Source organism: Halichoerus grypus, chromosome 10 (genome assembly GCF_964656455.1).
Source record: "Halichoerus grypus chromosome 10, mHalGry1.hap1.1, whole genome shotgun sequence".
Lineage (NCBI taxonomy): Eukaryota > Metazoa > Chordata > Mammalia > Carnivora > Phocidae > Halichoerus > Halichoerus grypus.
In genome coordinates, this window is record NC_135721.1 from 24,790,374 (window position 1) to 24,807,648 (window position 17,275).

Consider the following 17,275-nt stretch of genomic DNA (forward strand, 5'->3'; position numbering starts at 1 on the left):
GAAAGGATCATGAAAGTTTTTACTATTTAGGTTTGTCTAATTTAGATATAGTTTGTAACAGAAGACCCCAAGCACTCCTTTATTTATTAGGGCAGACATTTGTCTTGGAGGAGACAATGAAGAATGCGGCCCAGCCATAAGCTATAGAAGATAAGAATGGCATATATTTTTTTCTGGATTCACAGAGCCAGGCAATACATCATGAATAAACAGATGCTTAATAAATGCTTGCTGACAGGCTGACTAAATGAACAAATAGATGGTTCTTCATCTGCAAAATGTAAAGAATGATAAAGCCTGCCCTCTCCACCCCTCCTGATATGAAGCTGAAATGAGATACAGGATATGAAATATTTTTGTGAGCTGTCAATCATTCGGCTGCTCTTCTGTTTTTCTGTTCACATCCCTGAGCACTGTTTTGAGTTGAGGTTTGCTTTCAGGAGCCTCATTAACAGCCTTCCGTTCCAATCCTTGCTGTCTTTGGGGTTACTTCCTGGGGAATTATGCAGTTTCCAGGGCAAAGCACCCTGGGCAACAAAGTAAAATCAAGGTCAACCTTCAAGGAGGAAAGAGTCTCCAAAGGGAACATATACCTTGGGAGTAGATTGGGGAGAGGAGGGGCAGGAAGCGCCCTGCCTTAGCTGGTGATGCTAGGGGTTCCTATGGGCTCACTGTATGTTTATTTGGAGATGTTAAAATTTTGTGGCACTCTCTACCCACTCGCAACTGCCCCATCTTTCATCTGACTCCATGGGACACTGAACAGCCACGAATCTGTGGCTTTGTAGAAGTGCAGACACCCCCATAGAGATAACTTTCCTTGGGCTTAGGAATATTCACTTAGCCTGTGTGGAAGATGTCACTCACTATATATGAACCAAGTATCAGGCTAGAAGGAATTTGGTGGTCACCCCATTCAGCACCCCTGTGTGCAGGTGAGACTTCTGAGGAGGTCCAATGGGCTCTCAGCCTGCTCAACCTCGTGGGGCTGAGCCCCTCATCCAGAATCCCACTGGGGTCATTCTGTTCCCTCAAGCCCGCGTCTGGTCTTATAGCTCTCATCCACTAGCCTCAGGTCAGTCCCTGCTCTTATTTCTCCACCACCTTCCACACTTTTAATGGACAAATCCTTTCAATTTTTCTCTCTTCTGAACATTTCAAAAACACATTTGAATAGGAATGAGTTTTAAAACAGATTTAAGTTAGTTACTCTTATTTTTTTTTTAGGAGTATTTGCATCTTAAAGAGTCACAGACTTAGTGCTACATTGCCTACGTTTTCTTCCGACTGACCCTGCATTTATCTTCGGAGCGGCCATTTCACACCACTCCCCTCGGATCCACACAGCCCACGGCCTCAAACCAAATAGTCAGGCTCTTGGTGTTTTGGCCCCTTTCTGTGTAAATAACCTACAGCACACTCCTCTTCTCTATCCAACTTTTCTTTTTATGGGCACACAACTAAAAGGTGTTTCTTGCTCTCTTTGTTTCAAATGCATCCATCCTTCAAAGTTCAGCTCAGATTTCCCTTCCTCCCCAGAGTCCTCTCTGCACCCCAGCACATCTGATCTTCTCCTCACAGCTGAGTCGCCTCACTGATGTACTGATGTTTTCACCTTAGAAAAGGTATTCTAAGGGTCTCTGATCTTGTGTGACAGGCAGAGACCACTGTAATAGGAGCTGCCCAGAAAGAACAACCCTGAATCTGTTACGACTTAGTGCTTGCTTGCCCATTGTTCAAGCGTGCACACTGGGTAGGAGGTTGCTGGGTAAGAGCATCCCCTGCCCGCCGCAAGGCTCAGTCCTGGACTTGAGGAATGTTGGCTTTGTATCTTAGGTTATGATTTACACTACTCTAGAATGCCAAGCTGTGCAGTTAGAAATTAAGGCAAAACTTTGGGGAAAGTAACTTAATCAAAAACATCTTTTAGGAAAACGACTTGGCCGTGAATACTAAAGCTAAACATATATACATCCTACGATACAACAATCCCTGGGCATTACTCAACAAAAATGCTTAAATTTATGCTCCAAAAGACATATACAACAGTATTCATAACAGCGTTATTCAAACTAGGCCTGGACTGAGAACGACCCACATGCCCATGAACATGGATAAATAGTATTGGACTATATTCACACAACAGAATACTACACAGCACTGAGACTGAACAAACAAGAACTACTTGCTACAATACGGATGGAATTCACAAACACCAGTACTGAGTGAAAAATATCCAGGCACAGAGACCCTCTGACAACATATGTAACTTTCAAAAAAAAAGGCAAAACCAATCTATGTGTTAGAAATCGGTTTATTGGTTACCCTTGGAGTGGACACATTTATCACAAAGCCAATTAAACCACTAATATATGAGTCTATTCTACTCCTTTCTATTGATTGTTTTGATGGTCAGGAGAGAGATTTATAGGGAGTTTGGAAAGTGGTAGATTCAACTACATAAACAAGGCTTTATTGAGTGCCTCCCCATGGGCCAGGCATCACCCTTGATGATAGGAGTACAGGATGAATTAGTTTCTGCCCACAAGGAAATCACGGACCAGTGGCCAGGCTCCCACTCTAGAGAGGGCCTTCTTCTCTTCGCTGCAAGGTGCTCACTCCGTGTAATGGTCGGCACCCACCAGTCTAAGAATCCTCATTCTAAAAGTCAAAGACACCTTTTTGCCCTGTCTGGTCAGGGAGAGTCCCCAGATCTAAAAACCTAGGTCTACTTCACCAGTTCAAGGTTAGGATCACTATTCCAGCCCTGAGCTCCTGTAGACGATACCTGGCATTTCTGGAACAACAATGTTTAACCCATATCCAGGCTACCTCCCACCCAAATCACAAAAAGGATTATGAGCTGAGCTGAGAGCTGCCTGCCTTCTTCCAGAATCATCCAGAGCCCCAGTTAGTGACTTCTCATGTCCAGAGGCCAGCAAATAGCTCCAACCATGGTGATTTCCAGATTTCTAGTCTAAATGAGCCCTAGTGTCATACTGATAACTACTATATGAGAGATGGAGGGGAGGAAAATTTCTCCTCAATCCTTTTAGGGTCCTGGCTGGGTCAGAAAATTAAACTGACCAAGACAGATTAACAAGAGAAAAGCACACAAATTTTACTGAATTTTTACATAAACACGGGAGCCTTTATAAGAGGATGAAGACCCAAAGTGGCCAGAGCAGGATGCTCTCATACCTTTTAGACAAAGAAATAATAAATCTGTGAATAATTGACATGACAAAGGAATTTGGGCTAGGCCCAACTAGAACTAAGCAGTCTTTATCTTCCTTAACTAAGAAAAGAATTTCCTTAACTAGGACAAGAACAAGGAAGATAAGGGTTATTTTTACTAGGTTTGTTTGCAGATTCCTCTATGCCTTCTCTGAGCCTATTAAGAGTATGTCTCCAATAAAAGGAGAATTTATTTCCTGCCTTTAGGCAGAAAAGAGGGAACTTTTTTCTGTGTTTACCACTTCTCAAGTGCCTTCAGTTCAAAATTATTTTTATATCAAAGAGGCATATTTTGGTTTTCTTCAGGAACTATTTCCCTCTTACAGAATGTGAGCATCATCACTGGCGTCTTCTTCACATCTGATTTCACAGAAGTCAAACCAGCCTCACTGTCTATCAGCGCCCAGAGAACAGCCTGCCTCCCAGAACATCAGGACCCCACAAAAGGCTCCAGACAAGAACCAGCAACCTCCAGACCCCTTCCAAAATCAAGGAGGCTCAGAAAACCGCTGGAATGGTCTGAGCCCTGGGAAATGACAGCACCTAGCGACATCAGTTACTCCACAAAATAACCACTGATAACAGTCAAAGCTGGAGGAAGCTCAGAGATCCCCTGCGCCCAAAGACCCTTGATTTTAATGATGAAACTGAGGCCAAAGGGCTGAAGTCTGTTCTTTAAGGTCACGCAGATTAGGGACAACAAAGTTGAGAACAAAATTCAGGTCTCCAGACTCCAGGGCTCTTTCCCATATACACTCTGACCTGCAAAGTTCAAACCAGGAGAAGCAACTACCTCTTTCTCATCGTCTGAACCCAGACACCCCAGAGGCCCCTGGGGGCTCTGGGCTAAACTGATCCCACCCTTGGAGCTAAAGAAATTTACCTGCACTGAAGATCTTGTTTCTTTAAGCAAATGGACAGGCTCTAGTCCCAGTGCAATCAGAAACCTGCTGCCTGAGACCAACCTTATATATGAGCCTTTCTCAGCACATGTGCTTGGCTGGGAGTCTGGGTTCCTGGCTCCCAGAGCCTTGGCTCCTCCCCACTGTATGTTCTCTGGAAGGGAGGGGAGCACCCAGGGCTTTGTGATGGTATTGCACAAATACAATTATTTTCTTAGAAAACCAGGCAGACAGAATTTGTTTCAGTAATGCCTTGACAAGAGTTAGTCATCTTCTTACTTCCAGATAAGGGAAGGTATTTGGAGATATGACTTAGAACATTATTTCATTACAGGAACTAATGCAATGTTTATGTTCTTTTGTGGTCTCTGGAGTTTGATGAAGCCCTCAGGGATGTTCTCTGCTGAGAAGGAACCCAGCGATTCCCCTGTGCCGTTGAGAGATCTCCCTTTTCTTTCCCAACCCTACTTCCTGAAATCCCCCATTTTGGTTCATTTGTCTTCTTGTCTTTGGCCACTCAGGGCTAGAAACGACCTCTATTGATTGTTTCCTTGCATTCCACACTGGCTCTTCTTCCCCTAAAGCCTTTCCTGGCACTCACATGGTGGCTCTTTGGTAGGTGTTCTTGGCTCTCCCAGGACCTTTGTGCTAGGCTCCCGGTACGGCTTGTGCAGAGCTCAGCACAGCGACTAAGTCAGCCCTCACTTGCCTGACTCCATGCTTGCAATCCTTGGGTCCCCAGGACATGGAGCAATGCCTTAATTGCCTAATACCGTCAGTGGAATGAACGAGTCCCGTACTTCTAGAACTTCATCCTCCTCTTCCTTCCTACGGGCTTCTCTGCAGTGGCCTTTGCTCTGACTCTGACCTCTCACATCTTGATCTTTTTGTGCAACTATCTATCACCTCACTCATTTTATTAGCACTGATAAGGAAAATAATACCGGTAGTAATAGCTGTGATGAACTGAATGCCTTTCTTAAGGCATTCTGAGCAGACTAAGACAACAGCCAACATTCCAACATTTATTGGGCCCTTGTGACAAGCCAGGTACAACGCTCAGTACTCTGCATGCAGAATCTCACTGACTCTTCGCAACTCAGTGAGGTGGTACTATTATCCGCATTTCACAAAAATGAAGCTGAGGCCCAGAGCAGTAACCCCACCAAAGTACCCACAGCTAGTAAGCAGCAGAGATGGAACTCAGTCCCAGATGCATCATATTCCACTAGCTTTTCATCATATCAATCAAGAAACCATGTCTTTCTGTCACCAGTAAGTCAAATCCAAAGCTTTCCTCCTGAGTTCAAAGCTCTTTGAATCCTTGCCCCACCTCGTGTTTAAACGGCCAGCCCTCCTTACCCTATTTGGTCTGAGGGTGTTGGGTGGATAGCAGGAGTAGCGGATTTAGGAATCAAAAGACAGGGGAGAAGATCCTGTTTGGTTAAGAAAACTTCAATATTCTCTTCTGAGAAATCAGCATAATTCATCTCTATTAATAATACATCAAGTCACAAATGTGAAAATGTTTTCTAAACACCACAGGGATCTATGCGTATAGAGAGGACTGCTGTTACAACTGATCTCCAAGTTGTGTCTCAGACAGAACTTTTTCATTTTTATCCCCTCACCCTGGCACTGATCTTCCCTCTCATATTGGCCATTGTTTCAGGAACTTCTGGCTGGGGCTGCTTCTCAACCCTAGATCCCCGCTCCACACCTAGAGCAGGGCTGGGACTCACTCTATGTCAGAGCTGTTTTTGTCAGGTCGTCATTGGGCTTGTCATAAACTGTGTGGAAGAGGGCAAGGCCCAGTGGCCATTTCCTCCTTTGATCCTCCTGTGAATTATTGTTTGGGGTAAAGGAAACAAGTCCAAGGAGGCTCATTGGCCTCTCACATGAGCCCTGTGACTTACAGTTATTCAGAAGTCAGATGTCCCCTCCTCATCTGGGGATGAGTCCTATCTTTGCACGGCCTGGGCTCTCCTTGACCCAGGAGTGGGCTGTGGACCAAAAGCAGGTTAGCAAATTTGTGATTTATGACCAGGAGTTCATTTTCCAGTAGAAACAAGGCTTGAGGAGTGGTAAGGGCTCTGGTGGCCTCCGTAAGCTCCGGAGCAGCAGGACATGAGTGCTTGCCAAGTTCTCGGTCCTAGCAGAAAATCCAAGGGGGAAAGGAATGCCTCCTTACCTGTGCTAGGTGGCAGAATATTAGAGAAGGAGCACTGACATGAGAGTGGATTCAGGTCCAAGTTCTACCACTGACTCTGTGAAGCTGGGCAGGTCACCTCCTCTCTCTGGGACTTAAGTTACATAAAACGAGGAAGTGGTACTCCATCATCTCTCAGCTTTTTGTTATAACATTCTATGACTCTGCTTGGGACCTGCCTTGAGCAAACATTCAAAGGAAAACAAGTTTGTCTCTGGCATCCTCTTACCCCACTCCACAGACTTTCCAAGTGCCCTACACAAACCTAACTAAGTGCTCTCTCCAAAGTGGTTCCTTCCTTTTCCTCCAAGCAAAATTCTCGTTCCTTCAGGGCACCAGAAAACAATCTGATGGAACTAGTCCTCATAAATGTGTGAAGAGCTCATATCCCCTTAACCTTGCTATAAGGATTTGCATTTTTTAAAAAAATAGGGAGTTCCTTATCCAGACAAATTCCTGATTGCTGGAATTTCAGGTAGTTATATAATACGTGCAGAAGTCTGGTTGAGGATGAAGTTAAGGCACTAAGTACAGTAAATATAACTGCTCACAAGTGTTCATGCATGCTCACATGGGTCACTTCTGTTGCTTAATTCAACTCACACTAAAAAACAAGTTAAAACAAGTTAAAACTATAATGTGTCCAACACAACTATAAATGGGGAAAACTACTAAAATACTTACGGACAAGCTCTAACTATTTCTTGCATTGATTCCCTCTGTGCAGATACAAGAGTAAAACAAGAAAATCATGAGGCATCTGATTCTTTAAGCAAATGGACAGGCTCTAGTCCCAGTGCAATCAGAAACCTGCTGCCTGGTCATGGGCTCTGGCCAAGGTTACTACTGGCAGCCCTCTAGATAAGAATTCAAGGTCTTGGTAGTTATGGCCCCGCACCAAAGCTTCATGAAATCAATTGACAGGTTGTACTATTCTCTGATGTTTTTCTTGCTTGATTTTTTTCAGTTGGTTACAGGTTTTCAAAATTAGGATCAAATAAGGTAAAGAGAAGGGATTTGATTTGTGAGTGGGAGAAAGGACCACATCAAGTTCAGAAGAATGAAAGGAAAAATTGGTGATTCCATATATAACTTTTAAGCATTAGAAATTTATCCAAAAACCAAGATTATAAAAAGAGACCTTGTGGGCTAACTCATCCCAAGATTCCAGCGTAAATTCTAAGACCTAAATTATTAATTTCTTTATCCTCAAAATATTTTCAGAATGTCATAGGAAAATATCTTTTAAGAAATTCACTACAAAGTTTGGAAATAAAAACAAACAAGTTTGTTTGTTTTCAATAAGAGAGTGTTTTCCTAAATTATCAGAGAGCTCACCAGAATTTCAAGGACACTTATTTCTAACTCATAACCCAAGCGAACTTGAATTGACAAGATTTGCTGTACCTGGGAAGGGCTTGGGGGTGCACTGGGAGCCATGCAGATCAGGGAAGCAGGGCATGATGGTCTGGGATTGGAGAGGGTGAAGAAATGTAGAAATACACTAGGTTACACACCAGGCAGGCAGGCAGCATCAGAGATGGTCCAAAACAGCAATGGTGACCTGGCCACAGAGCACAACTGGATTCCTAGAAAGGGGGGCAGAAACACGTCTGATATCTGTCTAATTGGAAAGCAGGTCCTGGGCAGCAAGCACCTTCGTGGTATTAGGATGCAAGGAAATTGCTTGATCCTAGAAAGGCAAACAAGTGACATTGTTGACTTCAAGACCCCACAAAATCTGAGTTGGGACCTAGTTATTTCCCCAGTCTTGGGGCAGAATTGGTCAGTAAATCTTGGGTGGAAAGCAGCTAACTGGAAGCAGAAGCAAGAGCCCTCCTCCATCAGCCTCCATTCTGGTCATGTCTTCTCTACCCCCCTTCTCTAATTTAGCATGGGTCCAGGGGAGCAGGTTTGTATAGCACTTGAAGTCATACTGGGGCAATACTTGGGACCCATATATGACCTAACTTTTCACTCAGGTGGGTAGTACATGTTGGCATTTCTGTCGCAAATTCGTGAAACATCCATTCATCCAGCACTCCTGCCTCTTTCTTTTTTCTTTTTTTCCTTTTTTTTTTTTAAACATGTTTTCTCCCACGACCATTGGAAAGAATCTGATAACCTAATTCATGAAAAGATGCTCATGGCTCATAGTAGTTGAATTGTCAAGTGCCAATGTTTCAGTTATAAAATATAGACCTTGATTGGGGCGCCTGGGTGGCGCAGTCGGTTAAGCATCTGACTCTTGGTTTCGGCTCAGGAGGTAATCTCAGGGTGGCGAGATCGAGCCCTGTGTTTGGGCTCTGCACTCAGAGCAGAGTCGGCTTAAGACTTTTTCTCTCCCTGTTCCTCTTCCCCTCCCCCTCCAATGCTCGCATGCTCTCTCTCAAATAAATAAATAAATTTTTAAAAAATAAACACAAGAGGGCCTGGGTGGCTCAGTCGTTAAGCCTCTGCCTTCAGCTCAGGTCATGATCCCAGGGTCCTGGGATGAAGCCCCTCATCAGGTTCCCTGCTGAGCGGGAAGCCTGCTTCTCCTTCTCCCACTCCCCCTGCTTGTGTTCCCTCTCTCACTGTACCTCTCTCTGTCAAATAAATAAATAAAATCTTTAAAATAAATAAACAAATAAATAAAAATAAACACAAAATATAGACCTTGAAGCATAGACCTTCATCTATGAACAATAAGCCATTGGGAGGGATCCTTTTCTCATGATGGGCCTTCCTAGCATACCCAGAAATCACACAATTATGAAACTATTAACTATTCCTTCAAAGAAAGACTATCCAAAGACAGAAAATTTTATTTATTTATTTATTTATTTGACACAGAGAGAGAGAGAGAGAGCACAAGCAGGGGGAGAGGCATGCAGAGGGAGAGGGAGAAGCAGACTCCCCGCTGAGCAGGGAGCCCGATGCAGCGCTTGATTCCAGGACCCTGAGATCATGACCTGAGCTGAAGGCAGACGCTTAACTGACTGAGCCATCCATGCACCCCCAAGACAGAAATTTAAAAAGGTCTACAGCATGATTTGTTTTCATTTCTTTTTTTGCTCTTAGTCTGGTTCCCTAACAGATAAAAATGTTGTCTAGACTTTTTCTTTCAATGTCTCATTGTGTACACCTTGTTTTCTGCCTCTATTCTTAATTGTGTTCTTGGCATTATTAAACTTGTCCAAATCAATACACAACTATGGAATGTATTTCTAACCATTCTTCTTTCTGACCCTTACTCTGTTCCTGACATCCTCTTCCCCCGAGTGTCTTACAATTTTACCTCTACTTATATATTTGTTTTGGTTGGTTTATTTTCCTTTTGACTTGTGACCTAGCCTATCTTTCTTGGCAGAAAGTTTGTTTGCCATTATGATGATCATAACAGGGAAAATTGACTGCTGGGGAAAACAGCACAATTTCCATATTTCCTTCCAAGAGGTGGTGGCAAAGTTTCTGTTAGGAAAGAAGTCCCAATGGTAAATAAACCATGACTAATCCCAGGGGTACAGAAATGAGTAAGACAGGTGCCCAATGCCCAGGAGATCCAAGAAAAGAGGGGAAGAGCATCCTGAAGTCAACAGCATCCCAGTTAGGTGATGATGCCCGCAGAGTTGCCAATATGGCAGCTCCCATTCCTGAGAGTTTTGTCCTCCAGAACCATCTAAAGTGGTGTCTCTAGCATGCAGGCTGCCTGCTCTGCAATCGAAGGAATTCCTAACCTTAACAAGTATGTCTCCTAGCCATCCTCAACCTTGCATTTTCTGAAAATAAGGGATTCCTCTACATCCAGGAAACACCAGGCTTTTATAGAGTTGTGTGGGCAAAAGTCTTCAATGGAAACATGGCAGGGATTTGTGTTGAAACATGTTGTCCTCCCACAGTTCCATGGAGGGGTTTGTGTGTGCCTTTCAAAACATAAAAAAAAAACAAAAAACAAAAAACAAAAAAAAAACCCGAACATCTCTTTAACTGAAAAGCATAATTCTGATAGGCTTCTGGAATGAGGCAGCAGCCATGAAAACATCAGTCACCTGGAGGGCCCTCATGTCTGGGCCTCCCCAATGCATGGTGCCTTCCACCTTGATCTGCCTGCTCTGGAAACGTGGCATTTGCGTCCTAGAAAGAGCTTACCTTGAGAGTCAGACGAACCTGGAAGCTTGAACCAGACTCCACCACTTAACGGGGTGTGTAACCGAACCCAAGTTCATCTGCCGGATACACAGTAGAAACAATCACTGGGACCTGGATCACGCAGAAAGGAAAGAGATTATTCGAGAGGCAGCCAAACTTGGAGACAGAAGGACAACGCCCCAAATCCGCCTCCCCAAGGAGAGTCAGGCAACTTTAAAGGCAAATGAGAAAGGCCTGGGTAAAAAGTTGCGGCTGTGCTTATTAGTCCCATAAACCCTTTGGATACTGGTTTCAGGTGGATAGCTTGAGAACTAACCTCTGAGAGTCTCACTCTAATCATCTACAACATAGTAATCATACATACTGGGAAGATTAGTGGAAGAATTCAACTAATATTGTGTTCAACAAATACAACATATCTAGTTCAGGGGCTAGTACATAATCAGCACTCAAAACATTTTGTTAAAATAATGATTATGATTATTCCTTATGATTGGATTCAGTGTTCACAGAGAGGTCTTTGAGGACCCCTTAACCCCCAGGACTGAGTGTGTGCTGCCTACGGGACACCCAGGGAATGCCTGGGCTGGAGATAGGAATGTTCACGATTATTGGCATGCAGGTAGTTAGTAATTGAAATCTGCAAGCAGGTGATATCACAGTAGTAGATTGATTGTTTTGGGCTCACCCTATATCCGTAGTGTTTGCCCTCCCATGTGATAGCCCTTCAAGTATAACTTTAAAATTTTTAGTTCCTTAAATTCTTTACAATACAATGTAGGGACTGGCTCTGTCACTGTTAAACATGACACATCAGGCCAGATCTGGGGTATACTGTTTCAATTCAAGACCCTACACTTCATAAAAACTATAGCATATCCCCTGCTCTGCTTCATTTTAGGGACTTAGCTTCAGTTTCTCTCTTGACACTTTCAACTGTCCTCATGAAAATGACATGAGTAATCTGTGTGAGAACACCCAGCATCATGCCTGCTATGTATCAGGCTCTTGGCCAACACCGATCATCATCATTTCCTATGTTTGTCTTCAGGGAGCTACAAGTTTATAGTTATTTTTGGCAACTACATCTAAGTGTTGACTCACATTGAGTTTTCCATAAATTAGATCTCATGTCTCTTTAACATGTGAATTCTGTCCCATCCTGTAAAGGACAACCCTTTGAGAAGATACTGAGAAGTGCTTCGGTATTCTGGTGACTATCACTAGATATCTCCCCAAGCGCCTCCTGCGGTCTCATTTCTACTAATGCACCACCAGCTACCCAGACTTCTAAAAAAGAAGACTCAGGGTGCCTGGGTGGCTCAGTCGGTTGGGCATCTGCCTTCGGCTCAGGTCATGATCCCAGGGTCCTGGGATCGAGCCCCGCATCGGGCTCCCTGCTCGGCGGGAGGCCTGCTTCTCTCTCTCCCACTCCCTCTGCTTGTGTCCCCTCTCTCACTGTGTCTCTCTCTGTCAAATAAATAAATAAAATCTTTAATAAAATAAAATAAAATAAAAAAGAAGACTCGGAGTATATAACATATATGTAATTAGGTATGTAGGATTCTACATACACACAAATATATGTATGTTAAATTTGAGAAGGTGCTGTATACTAGATGTTCTGTTTTAGTAGAATATTTTTTATCTGACAAAAAAGAGAAAAGGGTTGATAGAGGTCACAACTCCCAAGCCAAGGGAGCAAAGAAAGAAGAATCTAGATAGGTATCTAGGAACTGGGAACAAAACAAGAATGCTCCTTTTTTTAAAATTTTCAACATTGTTCTGAAAATCCAAAATATGAAATATAATTATAAATCAAAATAGTATTAATGAAGAGGAAAAACACTAGCTGATGGTCCTTATATAACTAGAAAACCTAAGAATAAACTAGAAATTATATTAATGAATATTAAGTAAAACAACTAAACTGAAGACAAATTTTTTTAAAGTAATGGCATTCCTATATATAACAATAAGCAGTTAGAAGTTATCATAATAGAAATATCTCATCCAGAGTAACAATAAAAATATAAAATAACAGAATAATCTTAAAGGAAATGTTTTGACCTGTTTGATGGGAACTACAGTTTATAAAGATGTAGAAGATATATAAATAAATGGGAAGTCATGACATCTTGGATGGAAGGAGTAAATATTAAGAATATGTTCATCCTCTTGGAGTTAATTTATAGCTTTAATGAGATTCTGACAAAAAAAATCCCAATGATTCCATTTTTCAGAGGAGTGAAGAGACAGAGAGGTAATTGACAAAATGTCTTTAAAATTAATCTGGATGAATAAACACACAAGAGATTAATGTCCTTATTGTAAATAAGGAGTTCTTTTCAAAACAATGAGAAAAACATTAAACGATTTTAGAAAAATGAAGGATAAACAAAAACAGACAATCATGGAAGAAATATACATGGTTAATAAACACAAGAAAAATTTCAAACATTTTTGTAATGACACATTTACTAATTTTAAAAAAGAGATATCATTGCCAACTTCCCACATTGGTGAATATTTTTAATTAATAACATACAGTGCTAAAGGGGAAAAAAAAACCCTAGGAACTCTGGTATCATTGTGATAGGGATAAATTGATGTACCTCTTTTGGAAAGCAATTTGGTGATAAGTACCAAAAGCATTAATAATGTTCCCAAAAATTCCATTTATATAAAATATATTACATAAATAAAGCCATGGATGAAGACATATATACAAAAATACTCATCTTTCATTGATGATCACTAAAACAGAACAGATAACTTTGAAATAGAGCTTTTATTATTATTGACAATAATTCTGCAAAATGACTTCTATGTCCACCATTGACTATGGCTAATTCAATTAATGAAATTTCCATGTAGTTGAATATTAGCATTCATTCCAATTCAATCATTTGGCTAGCTTTCTAGGATATGTGAAATACTCATGGTATTTTGTGGCCTGGGGCCAACGGCATAGTTACTTTGCACAATGACTTTTCAGTTAGAAGAAACAAAAGAGAGAGAGTGAGAGAAAGAAGACAATGAGGACAAGAGGAAAGAGAATATCTAAGAAATTTTAAAATCACAAAAGTAAGGGGGGATATTCATACCAGATATTAAAATGTATCATAAGATCACAGTGATTTTAATGGCACGTTACTAAAAATAGACAAATCACTTACTGCAACAGAACAGATAATTCTGAAATAGACTTTATGTTCTTCAATCATTTGTACTAATTTATCTTTAAGAAGACCTGCCATGGAAAAGAGAACGGAAGATTATTTAACAGAGAACTGCTCAAGCACCTGGAACCACCCCATAACTTTTACAACAACAATAACGACAAGGATAATGATGAATTAAAAAGTTATATATAAAAATATCAAACAACAGGACAATTTCGAGAAAAAAATTCTCAAGTATCTGAGCAGAGGAATTCTAAGTTTAGTGTAGTAAGAGAAGGAATCATAAAGAATAAAATCAATAGCTTTTACTATAAAACAGTGTTAAACTTCAGTAAGTAAAAAAAAATCTATAATCAGAATTAGAAAGTAAAATGCAAAATAAGTAAAATTAAAAGAGATACAATTTCAAAATGGAGACAAAGCAAGAGGTAGGTGCTGAGTAGCCGACTTTCGTGAGCAGTCTGTAACTTCCACTGTTGTCTGCTTCTGTGTTTAAAAAAAAAAATCCTCTGCCTTATCAGGTTCCCTCTGTCCATGCACCTTTTGGGATAGTCATGGCCCTCTTGTCTTATAACCATTGGCCAGCTGTAGGAAATTCACATTTCCAGTCTCTGCTCATCAAGAATCACTTCAGCCATGAGTGAAGTTTGGGGGCCGGCACTAGCCCTGAGCTAGGGATTTTTTTTCCCTTTTAATTAGTCTCTATCCCCAACATGGGTCTTGAACTCACAACCCTGAGATCAAAGTTGCATGCTTTAAGGACTGAACCAGCCAGGTGCCCCTGAGCTAGGTTTCAAGAGAGATGAAAGCGCAGCCTTCCTCCTCCAGGAGCTTCCTGTAGCTCCCCCTGGTGGGCAGACCGACAAAACTTACTACCTGGGAAAGATGCTTGGACGCACTGCTAAGTACCAGACTCCTTCCAGCTCTGGATTCTTGTGCTTTTAGAGTTTCACTGTTTTGTCACTTTTCTCACCCAAGGGAGGTTGTCTAGCAGGATGGTGCGATCCAATACTTCTGGCAGGGAAAGATCGATCTATCTGGGTAGGGACCAAGAACTTGTTTCTGTTTTGCTTTGATCAAGAAGCTTAGAGCCACCCGTGTTGCTCACCTCCAAGGAGTCCCAGGTGAACTCATCTGCTCCGACCTTCTCACTGCACCACCCACCTACCTGCCCATTCCCCTCCTAAAAACTGCCTCAAGGGTTAAACTATTTTTTAGAATTCTGGAGATTTTGGTAAGCTGCCTCACAGCTTTTATGGATTGAGGGGAAAGTAGGAAAGTAGGATGATAGTTAGCTCCATAGAAGATGCCTCGGTGGGCGAAGTTTTCAGTCTCTCTGTTCCTCCCCGGGAAGCATCCCTATCTTCACTTCCAAGATTGCTGTAAGGACGGATGCTGCAAGAGTAATGCCCCCTCCTGCCCCACTCCCTCCCCCACTCCTCCTCCCCCAGAATCAGAGTCTGAGGTTGAAGGTACTGGTGGGGAGGTTTTCTAACTACAGCTCACATCTTGCAAGTTATATATGTCTTGCCTTTGGGAGATGAGGGTCTTAGAAAACTGAGCCATGGAGGCTCATCAAACAGGCATGTTAATAAAAGCAGACGTATACCACGCCTTCATGGTGTGGGCTTTCTTCTTTGTGACGGTGGACTTGCCAGGTTAGCTCTGCTCCTGGTACACCACGGGATGAAACTAGGTTCCTGCCCATGCGAGCTGGCATGCACAACAGACACGTGTCCCAGCAATGACGTAGATGTGGTAGTAACGGCACGACTGGGGAAAGCAGTTCCTAGACAACTGGACAACTGAACCTAGCCTGACCCTGTTTCTTCATCCCCTTTCCTGTTTGTGCACTTCTGGAGCACAATTTGCTAATCTCCTTATTTTTATTCCAGACTTCCCTGTCCTTATGTGTATTCAGTTGTCATTCATTCAAGGGGAAGTGAACTATTATTTACTGAGTGCTATAGAGCTAGTCTATAATTATATCACTAGCTAGCTAGCTAGAAAGATGTAAATACATAACACTGTATTAGGTCCCCGACCTACGCTGTTTTATTCTATCCCCACAATAGCATTGTAAGTGTCATTCTTAGGTCTGGTGTCACGGATGAGGATGTTGTCATAAGGTGGTTAAATAGTTTAGCCTATTTTTTTTTAAAGATTTTATTTATTTATTTGAGAGAGAGAATGAGAGAGACAGCACATGAGAGGGGGGAGGGTCAGAGGGAGAAGCAGACTCCCTGCCGAGCAGGGAGCCCGATGTGGGACTCGATCCAGGGACTCCAGGGATCATGACCTGAGCCGAAGGCAGTCGCCCAACCAACTGAGCCACCCAGCGCCCTAGCCTATTTCTCAATGATAGGTATTGGCTGACTTGATGCACTTACCTCTCCAATGGAGGCCAACAAAATGAGTAAACCATGGTTTACACAGGGGCCAGGCTGAGAGGGGCCTGGGTTCTGGGTTGCAGACACGGGGTCCCCACTGAACTCTCCTGACTCCTCCAGCCTCCCTGAACCAGGGCTCAAGCTTTTATTCCAAGCTGCCTCTGGCAGTGTCCATCTCTCTCCCTCTACTTCTGGCCAGACGTTGGTGATCTTGGTGGGAAAGGACAGAGAAAGGGGAAGAGAAGGAAAGTCCCCTATTTCATAGTGTCACCCCAAGAGCCTATAGCAAATGCCACAAATTCTATTAGCAATTATATTCTTTCGAGTCAGGGAGCCCTCTTCAGTTAAGATACAAAAGAACCCGAAAGAGCTACTCCCTGACTTACGCACTAGCTTACTAAATAGATCCAGATCATGGGGCGGCGCACATGCAATGACTGAAAGTCATGGTGATCGTCATATGCAGAGCTAACAGTGTATATTGAGCACTCTCAATGGACCAGGCGCTGCCCTAAGCACAGCACACTCATTGTCTCTTTTAATCCCGAGCGATCCTGTTACTCTCTCCATTCCAGAGACCAGGGAGCTGGGGCTTGGAGAGTGAAGCCACCTCCCCAAGAACACACAGCCAGGATGTTGGGGGACCAGGACTCTGTGTTGCAGGCTGTCTGACTGGGACTCTCCGTGAGCCAGCAGGGTGACAGAATATAGGAGCCAAGATGCTGGGTTCGGGAGAGGCACCTGGCAGGAGAGAGGCACTCAGGAGCTGGAGAGGACTGAAAAGCAATGCTGCTGACACCATGTCGAGTAGGAAAAAACAGAATTCTAGGAGATGCGTGCTGCCGGTATGCTGTTTATCAAGTCCCGAAACCCTGGGCATCCACAATATGTTGTTCAGGCTTCCATTAATTTAAAAAGCAAGGGAATAGAGCACACTAAATTCCAGGTGGGGTAGGAGCAGGATAGGGGAGGAACACATAGGTAGATGTAAATTATTGCTTATTTTTCTAGTCCTTGGATTGATGGGTTCACCAGGTGCTCCATTATATCATTTTAAAATGCGTTAAGGAAAAGAAAGAAAAAATGCAATGAAAAAGCCAGACACAGAGGCACCAAGATGGCTCAGTCGGTGAGGCATCGGACTCTTGGTCTCAGCTCAGGTCTTGATCTCAGGGTCCACACTGGGCACAGAGCCTACTTTAAAAAAAAAAAAATCCAGAT

General features: G+C 42.7%; 1 protein-coding gene across 1 annotated transcript in view; it reads right to left on the reverse strand.

Annotated features, from left to right (window-relative positions):
- CAPN14 (calpain 14) overlaps positions 1–10,608 on the reverse strand; it is a 41,835-nt gene extending 31,227 nt beyond the window's left edge. The window contains exon 1 of the mRNA XM_078057437.1: positions 10,480–10,608. The gene's annotated coding sequence lies outside the window, so the exon portion shown is untranslated. The remainder of the gene's footprint in view (positions 1–10,479) is intronic.
- Between the last annotated feature and the right edge of the window lie 6,667 nt (positions 10,609–17,275).